Source organism: Maniola jurtina, chromosome Z, assembly GCF_905333055.1.
Source record: "Maniola jurtina chromosome Z, ilManJurt1.1, whole genome shotgun sequence".
NCBI lineage: Eukaryota > Metazoa > Arthropoda > Insecta > Lepidoptera > Nymphalidae > Maniola > Maniola jurtina.
Window position 1 is genome coordinate 12,151,700 of NC_060058.1, and position 13,035 is coordinate 12,164,734.

Consider the following 13,035-nt stretch of genomic DNA (forward strand, 5'->3'; position numbering starts at 1 on the left):
GAGGAATAAATTGGGCGTAATTACAGTTTTTATATTAAAAACCTGCCAAAATATCGAGTTTACGCTCGAATAAGACTTATTTATAACCCCCGACCCAAATAGAGGGGTGTTATAAGTTGGACGTGTGTATCTGTTATCTGTGGCACCGTAGCTCCTCTAAACTAATGAACCGATTTTAATTCAGTTTTTTTGTTTGAAAGGTGGCTTGATCGAGAGTGTTCTTAGCTATAATCCAAGAAAATCGGTTCAGCTGTTTGAAAGTTATCAGCTCTTTTCTAGTTACTGTAACCTTACTTGTCGGGGGTGTTATAAATTTTTAATTTACACTTGTATGTTAGTGAAAAGGCCCTAAGTCACTGGTAAATAAGGTACGGTACACTGGTAAATAAGGTATTTTCTTGGCACATAAGGTGGGTGACTATAGTAAAACAACGTAAATTAATTAGAAGTTTAATTTCAAATTGAGTCGAAATATTTTTAATAATAAAGATAATTTGTAAAATTTGTAGATTAAATTAATATCATCTGGTAGCCACCATCTATATAAATGAGTTATCTGAAATTCGTAAACGGTGTTTCTTCGAAGTAGATTTTGATCCCTTTATGATGTTAAATGCTAGTGGGCAGAAAATCTAGCTCTGTGATCGATTGTAAAAAGAAGTGCCAAAAAATATAAATTGTAATGTGGTTAATTATGTGATCGTGAAACTAATGAATGATGTTACAAGGAATTAAGACTACAGCACTATCACTTTAATAAGTTACGCTGATATGAAATCTAATTTTTAAATGGCGCGAAATTATCTCAGCCAATCATAAGCTGCATTTATTCGCTATTGGATGTTGGCTACGCACCATGATTTGTACGCGTGAATTATGAGCGAGATAGCACGAGTCTCTGTTGTGTTTAAAATCTTAACGTCAAATAATAAAGTCTATATTTCATTGGTGAGTTAGGTTGGGCTGTTCTGCGCAAATGAATTGCGCCGATGCGCCTTATAAAAGTGGTAGCACTGTTCTTAGGTAGATATTGAGTAAAGGGACGTGCGGTCGCATCCGTCCGTCAATAAAAGGCTGAAAACCGGTGGTTTCTCTTTCACTCGCTTCATATTTGACGTAGTTTGGTTCTCATTTGCATATTGACCAACTCGATGTAATTTTGTAGACACTAGACACGGTCTAGAAACTATTAGGTACCTATGTCTGTGGTTAGCCAGATGTTCGGAAAAATAACTAGTTTTAAAATTACACTTTTTTAAACATTTGTATGTAAATTCTTGAGACCGTATAACTTTGAAAGTGAATATTTTAACAGGAATCTGGAAAACTATAGACATAGATATTAGTAGCGGCAAAATTTTATTGAGTTTGTTTGGTTAGTATTCAAATGAGAGCCAATTTTTGGTTTTGTAATTTAGTTTTTATTGAATGAGAACGAGAAACCCCTCTTAGCTACTAAAATCTCAAAAATCTTTGTTAATGTCAGCACATTTTTCGAAAACTGTTCGCCACTTTGACGACTTGGGAAATAGGTAATCAGCAAGTACGAGATTTGTTGAAAAGAATTTCCACCTTCGTCTCTCATTTGGAAAAGAATCACCACTCACTACCATCACAGAGGTATGAATATTGACGTGTGTAACCAACGCACTTTGAGCATCGTTTAACGTTAACCGTGATCGTAACTTAAATAACCGCCTGTTGTGCAACAGTACTGTGAGTAGTTAAATGATGTATGTATCGCCAATTGAATTTGGAATAACAAATGAGGATATGAACTTCTGTTATTCCCGATCTTATACCTACTATCATTAAATCAAAAGTAGCTTTTAAAACAAGTTTGTAATTAAATTAAAACAAAATTTGTTAATTATTGTCAAAAAAGTCAGGTTTATCGCCATAAACCACTTTTCCTTTTTAATTAATAATTAATTATGATAATGAAATGTTGCAGTTCACGCAGTTAATTTCGCACGGTTGAGTATTGCCGAAACCGCTTTTAATCCAGCAATTCGCTTAAAAATGTTTGGCGAATGTGCAGTCACCAAAAGACTAATTAAAAAATAATGTATGTACTTACAGTAGCATCAGCAGTTTTTTGATACTTAATTAAAAGTTTCCTAACAGCTTGAGTTTAGCTCGAAATTATATAGAGACAGAGAGCCAGCGAGGGCCAGACCTTCGTTATTTTATAAAAGCTGAAAGTTTTTCTGAGTATTGACCCCAACATACACAGGGAAGAACGATCAGCGACTATGAAGTTTGGATCATGGTGGCTCTGGGATACAAAAGGTGAAAAAAGTGTAAAAAAATCTTACGTCAAAGTACACTTTTGCAACCCGCAGCATACCCTACGAATCATTTCGGTCAATGAAATATATAACTACTATATCAACTTTTCATGCACGATTTTGATTACAAAGTGCCTGGCATTGCATGAACTGATTTTTGGTCCTATTCCGAAGCAAATATAAAAGAAATTGACTTTTATAAAATAAGGAAGGTTGATGAGAAACAATATTTATATTTTGAATAATGAACTTTAAAAAAGGAAATGTAATGTACAATTTTTTTGCACTGACTTGTTTGGCGACCGCACTAAGTATGGAGTATTTATGAACTATTTAGGCCAACATGACCTATTGTAGCTTTGCCAAGCAAGACGCAGACGATTTGTATGTACATTTTAAAAGCTGTAACGAGCTTTTTATCGATTTTTACATGCTTTTGCAGCCAACTGGTTCCGCTGTTTCTTTTTTTGGCCTATATTGCAGTAATGAATGCTGATTTTAAGGAGCTTTGACTTATGAGTAGTGATAACTTAGTGACCATGATATTGGTCTCCAATTCAAGGGGTCGGAGGTTCGCACTTCTAACTTTTTGGAGTTAAGTGCGTTTTAAGTTTTAATCAATTGCTCTAATGGTGAACGAAAGTATCATAAAGAAACCTGCACGCTAACCTGCCAATGGGTACTTGGGCACCCTGTTTGACTATAGGCTTCTCATTCTTAGAGGTGGGTCGTACTCTGTAGTGAGCCGGGTTAATGATGATGATAAATTTAAACGTGATTCTAACTTAAATTATACAAGATTCATAAATATTTCAGAAATAACTTTGGATTTTACACCAAATATTTAATTGTAAAAATTCTTTATTTCATTTGGATTTGGATGAACTTTTTCATATTATAATTTCACATTTCGTCTGTCTTGATTGGTTTTGCTACAAAAAAAAAATAAGTTGGTATTATAAATTAGAATAATATGGTGTGCAAATGTAAGGTTTATCTCCCAGGGGCATTTTAGAAGGTGATATATTTGAATTATAACTGTAGGTAAGAGTCATTTACCACATTGAAATAGAAAATGGCGGCAAATATGGCGAGTTCTTTTTTAAAATGTATGCACTATATGTATTTAAATTATTCTTGTGCAATGGTATTTTGTCCATTTATTTCACAGGCTTAATTTTAAAATATGAAAAGGTATTTTTAGGCCCTTAGTTTTTGACTTATGATGAAAGATATATAAAAAATACCCACCTCAAAAACTACAAAACCTACCCACGTCCCAGTTTTTGAAATTTTTCTCATTCTTTTGACTCATTCAAAGCTGCTTTCAATTCTGCTTGCGTAATTCTTAGAAAACTAAAAAACTCCTTTTCAAAGAATAGCTTATCTAAGGTATCAATATATTGGTTAAATATATGATACTAGTTGATGCCCGCGACTTCGTTCCCGTGGATTCAGGTATTCAAAAATCAAGTGGGAACTCATTGATTTTCTGGGATAAAAATTAGCCTATGTGTTCGTCCAGCGTTAAATCGATCTCCATTCCAAACGGCTAAATCTGTCGAGTAGTTTTTGCGTGAAAGAGTAACAAACATCCATACATACATACAAACTTTCGCGTGTATAATATTAGTTATAATTGTCTAAGAATAAATGAAGCGGTTAATTTTATTCTTGGCATAATATGTATTCTTGGATAACGTCGCCGCTAGTGAAAGTGGGCCTAAGTAGGTACACCTAATATTTTGTTATATGTATTCTGCTACCAAACATAAATCGATTGTTCACACGTCCTATCCCCTTGGGAGATAACCCTAAACGTCTCCTACTCTTATAAGTTTATAGATATATTATGGATATTAATCTATTACTAAGTTAACGTTATTCTTCAAATGACTGATTTACATAATCGTTTCATTAATTAATGTTTAGTGTTAAGACATACTATATTTTAATATGTTAAATGTTACTAGGTTAAGAGGGGTCTCTCCGTCACTCGCTCCATACAAACGTAGTCCCAATTTCATTTGAATATTAAGAAACCAAAGTCCATGAAATTTTGCAGACATATTCTAGAAACTAATATCTATGTCTGTGGTTTTCCAGATTTCTGTTAAAATATTCGGTTCCAAAGTTACGCGGTCTTAAAAATTCACATACAAATTTTTGAGCCCCTGTAATTTTAAAACTACATATTTTTAGAAAAATCTAAAACACCACAGACACAGAAATTAGTTTAGTAGTAGAATATGTCTGCAAAATTTCATGGACTTTGGTTGCTTAATATTCAAATGAAATTGGAACTACGATTGTATGGAGCAAGTGACGGAGAGAGCCCTGTTAAGGGAACGGGTATTACGTACATGTTAACATGAAAGCACTAGTGACAGTGAAGTAGGTATATATTTAGTAGGTACAGTAAGGTTATGCGCTCGGCTTATTTCGGCTAAAAATGTAGGTACAGGTATTAGATCTTACAGCATTTATAATAAGATAAGTACCTAATTGAACTTATCTTCAGGGTTCCGTATCTCCAAAGAAAAAAGGAAACCTTATAGGATCACTTCGTTGTCTGTCTGTCTATCGTGTCTGCCTCTATAGAATTTTAGCCATAAGATCGGTCAAGTGCGAGTCCGACTCGCATTCTAAGAGTTCCGTATCGTCGTACTAGAAATAACAGTTTAATTATTTTTAATTTTCATGTCAGCCATTTTGAAAATTTTATTTTTGTTGTTGTGGCGGCAATAGAAATACATATTCTGAGAAAATTTCAGCTCTCTATCCATTCCGGTTCACGAGATACAACCCGCTGACAGACGGACAGACGGACGTATGGACAGCGGAGGCTTAGTATTAGGGTCCCATTGCCACCCTTTGAATACGGAACCCTATAATGGATTATTAGAATAATACACATTAAGAACCTGTCCCTAGCTAAGTCACATTTTGAAGTCTGGTAACTTATTCCCTAAAAAGTTTTGGTTCACACTGCGTACGATTAAATTCATAATAAAGAACTTAGAAAATCATATTTCTGAAATGATTCTCGGCGGACCAAGGACCTTGTATTCTTCCAATTGTTCTTTACTCATGAATAAAGTTTATATGAGTGATACAGGCTCCAAAATTAGATACGTCAAATTGTCTGTATCCACTCCACCACAAAAATCGGACCGAAATGTGTTACTATTTTTCCAGCCATTCATTTACGTGCCCGGCCTGTCTAGCTTTAGTTAGACTTTTTGTCAGCGCGCGTGGCACGCAGCGCCGCAGAGCGAGTGAAGCAATCTAAATATTTAAAAAAGAAAAGCCTTAACTTATCAACGCCCAGCCCAAACCCTTGGTCCTAGAAAGCTGAAATTTTGCTCAAAAGTTACCTTTATAATATAGAAAGAAATAAGGCCGGATTTTTTTAAATTAGGGATATAAGGTATTTATATATTCGCCGAAAGAAGCTGCGAGCAGTCGCTAGTTGGAATATTAAATTGAGGCAGCATGTGACCCTGCAAAAGGCGGTTGAGCGATCCTGCAAAGGGTGGCTAAGCAACCCTGCAAAGAGTGGTAGAGCGATCCTGCAAAGCGCGGTTGAGCGACCCTGCAAAGAGCGCTTGAGCGACACTGCCAAAGGCAGTTGAGCGATGGTTCTGTCACGATAGTTTAACTTCTAAAATTAAAACAAAGAGTGGACTTTACTGTACCTACTGATGCACGAGAGCATAAAACGTTCTATAGTTTGTCAAGTTATATTCTTATAGGCCTGTGATAGTTAATAACTCTTGACAAGCCGGGAAATTCACTTCTGACTTGCCTACATCTATATCAATAGCCGACTCTCTCTCACTATTGGCTGAAATGCATTGTTGCAGCAAAAATACCTGCCATAAATCCGGCCAAAAGTGAGAAAGTACCTATCGGCTTAAAGTTATAACTTATACGGACTCAAAGGTTTGTATGTAAATCTTTGAGCCGGTGTTACTTTAAAACTATACCTTTTTTACAAAAATCTGGAAAACTACACACACAGATATTGGTTTTTAGAACGTGTCTACAAAACTTCAATGGGAATCAAACTACGTGTGTATGAATGGGAAGCGCGCTAGGGTTATGACTTGACGAGCTGTAAGACGTGGGCCTCTGTACGTGAAGTTTGTTTTATCATAAATTAAAATTCAATCTAAATGTGTAATAGATGTGTTTAATGCATATTAGTTAGGTGTTAAGATAATTGTAACCCGACGTCGAAGCTACCATCAATGTTTATTGAAATAAATAATAAAAATCACGTAATTCGTTTTATTTACCTACCCTCTCTGAATAAGTTAATAAGGGCCGGCGCACGTATGGCGGAGCGCAGCGCAGAGCATTTTTCACAATCAAAGTATTATCGACATTGTCCTCATTCAAATAATATCTAAAATCAATTGTGCATCCGTGTGGATACTCGCGCATCCGCGTGCAGTCTCGCGCGTGCTCGCGCATTCTCTGGTAGAAATTCGCATAATGTGTCACGCGATTAGAAAACTTCGCGGGTATGCTCTGCGCTGCGCTCCGCCGCGCTAAGTAAACCAATAAATGCAATCTTGACTGGTGGTACCTATAATACTGTGCAGTATAAGATGGTGGTGCATTAACTTTGAAGAGCTATGTCAGTATTATCAAAACAAAACCAATTCCAGCATCAGAATAACATTTTAGCAGCCATCCTTTTCGTAGAAGAAGATACGGTATTTAACAATGGTAGTTACGCGGTATGGGAGTATCAATAGCCTTTGACTGCAATCTCACCTGGTGATAGGTGATGATACAATTTATAATAGAAGGGGGCTAAAGCCTTTGACTGCGAAATCACCTGGTGGTAGGTGATGATGCATTTTATGATGGAAGGGAGCTAAAGCCTTTGACTGCAATCTCACCTGGTAGTAGGTGATGATGCAATTTATGATGAAAGGGGGCTAAAGCCTTTGACTGCAATCTCACCTGGTAGTGGGTGATGATGCAATTTGTGACGGAAGGTTTGTGATTCCCATGCGCTATCGTCCCGGAACGCGGTACAGTAATTCTAAATGGGTAGAGTAGATAACTAGCCACAGTGGGAGTCTTTCATGAGGCCACGGTTCACTTATCTACTAGAGATACTAATAGCTCGTTCACACAGGCTGTGTAAGCGTAGAGATAGCGCGTACCATTGCGTTATAATATATGGAACTGTATGAAACATGGCACATCGCTTGGGTAAAGCGTGGACGTATGCGTAACCCGGTGTATTAGGGGTTTACGCGCGTCACTACGCAATTGTCACGTGTACGCAATTGGTGTGAATCGGCCTTAAGCAGTACTAGATACTGCGTAGATGCATTGTTGGTCGTGCATCTTGCGAGATATTGCCGCCTCATCGATCATCGTTTCTAACCGATAGACGTCAACAACTTGCGCCACCCAATCCAACGGCTCTCTGCGACTCGATTGATTCTATCTACCTATTGGAAGATCTTCCAATTAAGTTTTCCGAGTTATGTGCTTTTTAAGAAATTAAATATCACTTGCTTTAACGGTGGTGGAAAACATCGCAACGAAACCTGCCGGAGAGTTCACCGTAATGTTCGCAAAGGTGTGTGAAGTCTGCCAATCCACACTTGACCAGCATGGTATACTATGGCCAAAACCCTTCTCACTCTGAGGGCCCCGTGCTCTGTAGTGCGCTGGCGTTGGGTTGATCATAATGAGGCCATAGATGTAGGAAATAATAATCCTATTTCTTGAAGTAGTTTATGAAACGACAAGGTATCTTTGATTTCACGTCACCTCTATCCTAATTTTGACAAATGTCGATTTAGAAATGAACCGAGGGTGCTCTCACTCCAGTTCACTCTGTCTCTAGCAAGTAGTAACGAGCAATAATCACATTGGATCCGACAAGCATCTGACAGCTGCCTGCTCGTGACGTCAGAGCTCGCGATTGATTCAATAAAACTCGCACGTTTCGCGCGATTTTTCTGTTATTTGCTGATTTAATAATGAATAACGTCACTCTTTTGAAACTTCGGGCTCACTAGGTTAATGAAATAATACATCACATTAAGATTATAAAGGCGTTTGTTTACATTAGTAAATTATTAAATTTAGAATGGAGGTAGCTTACGAGTATGCCCTGACTTGACACACAGGCTACTTTTTATCTCGGAAAATCAAAGAGTTCCCGCCGGCAGACGAAGTCGCAAGTAAGTAGTTAAGTACCTATCATCTTCTTAGATAGGTAAGTATAAGTATGTTTTAGAGAGGTGCCGATAGAGGTACCTTTTTTTTGTCAGATACAAGATGACGAGTTGATACATCTCGACTGCAACCTCACCTGGTGGTAAGTGATGATGCAGTTTAAGATGAAATGGGGCTAACCTGGAAGGGGTATGGCAATTTTCGTACTGGAACGCTAACTCGTTTGGCGGTCCGGTAGGGTAGTAACTAGCCACGGCCGAAGCCGTACTTAATCTGGTGGTCTAATCTGTTCCGCTGCGCGTTTGGCCAATTCACTTTGGCATGTAAAGGTGCAATCACACTAATATAATTAAGGAGAAATTTTATATGTGTGTATGTTTGTTACTCCTTCACGGTAAAACTACTGAACGGATTGGGCTGAAATTTAGAATGGAGATAGATTATACCCTGGATTAGCACATAGGCTACTTTTTATCCCGGAAAATCAAAGAGTTCCCACGGGAATTTTAAAAAACCTACATCCACGCGAACGAAGTCTAGTAGTATCAGCTAGTAGGAAATAAAAAAATACCCAACATAAGAACCATTGAGCTAGATTTTTCAATAATGTGAAAGTTGTTAACTAAAGAGGTTGATCTGCCTAACCTTTCCAAACTTTAAATACCTAGAGGAAGTTTATTCCAACAATCAATTAACAGTTGGAAGTTTTCGTCCGTTATTCATAGGAAAGTGGGCACAGTGTAACCCTGCGAAGGGACCGGTTCTGGGTTACATGTTAGGAAACTTGTTAGTTGAAGGCTATTGTATTAATTGTTATTTAATCTCATTAATAGTTTGTGCGAGATCATGGATAGTCCTCCGAGCCTTGGAGAGCACGGTTCCAGTTTATATCACTACTGATAATATCTCAAAATTTAAAAACCTAAGACACAAAAACCTCTATAAGAAAACTAGAAAAGAGCTGATAACTTTCAAACGGCTGAACCGATTTTCTTCGATTATATGTAGCTAAGAACACTCTCGATCGCCACCTTTCAAACAAAAAAACTAAATTAAAATCGGTTCATTCGTTTAGGAGCTACGATGCCACAGACAGATACACAGATACACCCCTCTTTTTGGGTCGGGGGTTAATAACCGTTAAACCTCAGAGTCGAAATCTGGTTCTTTTAGTCGAATCTTAAATACACAAGGATCTGAAAACCCACCGCATGAAAATCACAAGAAAACTTGACCTACCATTATAATATGAATAATAGAAAGTCATAACACGTAGTGATGAAGAATAAGATTCAGGCCACAGTGTAGACTGAAAGAAGTCACGAATCCGAGACTTTATGATCGTCAGCTATGGTGGCAACAGCTACCTACCTAGCGTCAAATGTTCCTACATTGTTCATACAAATGTTCTACATTTAACGCCTATGAATCGCCTATTTTTATTTTACATTTTATTTGTACCAGAAAGTTTTAACAATAAAGATATACTTATCCAATGTTTTTTTTTTCTTTTTTCTTCCGTTACTTTAGTTTTCTGTTGTTTCTGTTATTTTATTTCTCTTTTGTTTCTGTTATTTATTGATTTTGTTGTTGCTGCTATTTTATTTTTGTTCTTTCTGTGTTTCTGTTATTTTTTCTGTTTTTTTTGTTATTTTATTGTTTGTTGTTTTTGTTATTGCTGTTATTTTTGAAGATTTTTAGAAATAGGGTAAAATGTGCAAAATAAATAAATGAGAGCGTAAAAAAATACTTAAAGAAAGAAAAAGTGGACAGGGATGCACTTATCTGTATAAAAGATCTCTACCAGTGACCCTTGGCAGTGCGAGAGGTTGTAAGGGGAGTAGAATAGGTACAGCAAAGATAGACAGTATTCTTGAAAAAACCTTGATGGATATTATGTTTTTCTTTGATTTCACGTCACCCATAGCCTAATATGAGACATTATCACACTAATATTATAAAGGCGAAAATTTGTATGTGTGTGTGTGTGTGTGTGTGTGTGTTTGTTACTCCTTCACGCAAAACTACTGGATGGATTTGGCTGAAATTTGGAATGGAGGATCCTGGATTAGCACATAGGCTACTTTTTATCCCGGAAAACCAAAGAGTTCCCACGGGATTTCGAAAAACCTAAATCCACGCGGACGAAGTCGCGGGCGACAGCTGGTATGTAATATCGTCGATTCAGGATCAAATCGAGAGTTCCCTCACTCAAGTTCGCTCTGTCTATACCCAGCATCAATCTATCAATGATGATAACCATCAAACACATTACCTACCTACTTATCTTTCTCGTAATAACATGTTTGACACAACACTACTTGACTTATGAGTATCAATTACGGACAATGCGTATTGACTACTAATATTAATTGCCTATTGCATTTCAGTCAAGGTCGATTAAGCTTTGCCTATCGAGAATCAACTCATCGCCGGCCCACTATAACTGAGCACGAATCTCCTCTCAGAATGAAAGGGGGTTATTCCATAGTCCACCACGCTAGGCAAGTGCAGATTAAATTAGGATGCGGATGAGATTAAAGTCACATGGATTGCAGTTGTAATATTTTTCAGAGATTTTCCGTCGTTTACCAATCCCTGTGAGATCATAACAGCACTTGAACCTAAACAAAATGGCGGTTCACGCTTTTACGGGAAAAGTTGAACACAAAATTTAAATTAATTATTTTGTGCCTATCGATCGAATAAGATTATTATAAATTTTTTGGTAGTTTCTTATCACCATAGGATCAAAATAAGACACTTTTCAAAAAGGGGCTAAAATACCCTATCCTGCCAAAAAGTTACTTTTGAGGCTCTAGAATTAAGGTGGATGTGACACGACGGGTCTGTCCGCGAAATTCAAATTTAATTTGGTTTTTCTCAATTTGTAAACTAATACGACAACGTAGGCTTATGGCATTTTAGTTGCGACAGTGGCAGTATCATTCTCACAGCTTTATATAAAAAAAAAGGGCTGAACCCTTTCAAGTAAAGATTTTAAGAAATTAGCTCTAATAACAACTAGCTATAATGCCACTGTCGCAAATATGCCATAAGCCTACGTTATCGTATTAGTTTACAAATTGTGAAAAACCAAATGAAATTTGAATTTCGCGGGCAGACCCGTCTCACGCCCCTTAAGCAAAGTTCTCAGTTTTCAGTCTCAACTCGCCCACTCCTCGACCAATGGAGATGAAAGAGTTGAATCTCAATTATACAGATAAGAGCGTTCCCGTTCCCGGCAGTTCTTTCAAACCGGAACGAGTGCGACGTCGGAATTTCTAAGGAAAACTTTAAGACAAAGTTTTTCAATCCTTGGATTGTTAAACGGAATAATGATTGGTTATAATAGAAAAGACTTTTGCAACCTTTTTGCTACGAAATGATAATGTACATTCCTATTCACATTAATAAAATCCGTCATTCAATGGATGAGCCTGGCCGTCCAATACTAGAAATGCAGCCAGTATTCTTAGCACCATTTTACGTGGGCAATGTGTGTTGTGCAGCAATTAGATAATTGCTTGAATAAATATTTTTAATTATATATTTTTAGTTAATTTTTTAATGCGTCTGTTCACAAATAGGTAGGTACCTAGATATAACACTGTTATTCAAATGTTTACAATGAAATATTAACTCGCTCTTTTACTCTAAAAATATACAACAATAAGTATCTAATTGTACTATCGCTATGTGCATAGTGAAAATCATAACTTCCGTGCTAAACCCCGAGGGTCTGTATTTACTAGTTTATATTCCTTCACGCTATGTTTCCATAGATATTTATTTCTCAGTAATTAGTACTCCGAGCGGTCGCCGTCTTAACTCCTGCAACAAATCAAGGGCGAGCTAAACCCATTTGTGAGATTAATCAACCGTCAGATGTTGCGATAATCGTAAAATTACTCTTTGCAATCTTACGTAGTTCCTAGAGTAACACAGAGCGATGAGTAGTAGGTAGGTAGGTTTTTTTTATTGCGGGGGTGGGGGGAGGGGGGTATCCTATGTGTGATTCCTTGCTTTGCACCACAATATGTGAAAAACAAAATGACCCGACTCAAACGCTGCAGGTTTTGGAAAACCTGAGTGCTGGTTTGCTGAGTGATCCCTAAATCCGGGTGTAGGCTTAAACATTTTAATACTTGAAAACCAGCCAAGTGCGAGTCAGAGTCGCGAACCGAAGGTTCCGTACTCGAGTATTACCTACTTCCGACATTTTGCACGATAAATCAAACACTTTCATACATAAAAATAAATAAAATCTGTTTTAGAATGTAAACGTAAAGTTCTCTTATATGGATGCCCCACTTGGTCTGACCCCACAGACTGACAGGCAGACAGAAAGACAGACAGACAACAAAGTGGTCCTATAAGAGTTCCTTTTTTTCCTATAGAGGTACAGAACCTTAAAAATACCTCGTTCCAGGGAGATATAGCTCCGTTACTTACGTAATAAACCTAAAGCTAAACGGCACGCTGTAACGAGCAGCAATTACAACTAACCGAACAGAATTTATCGCCAATG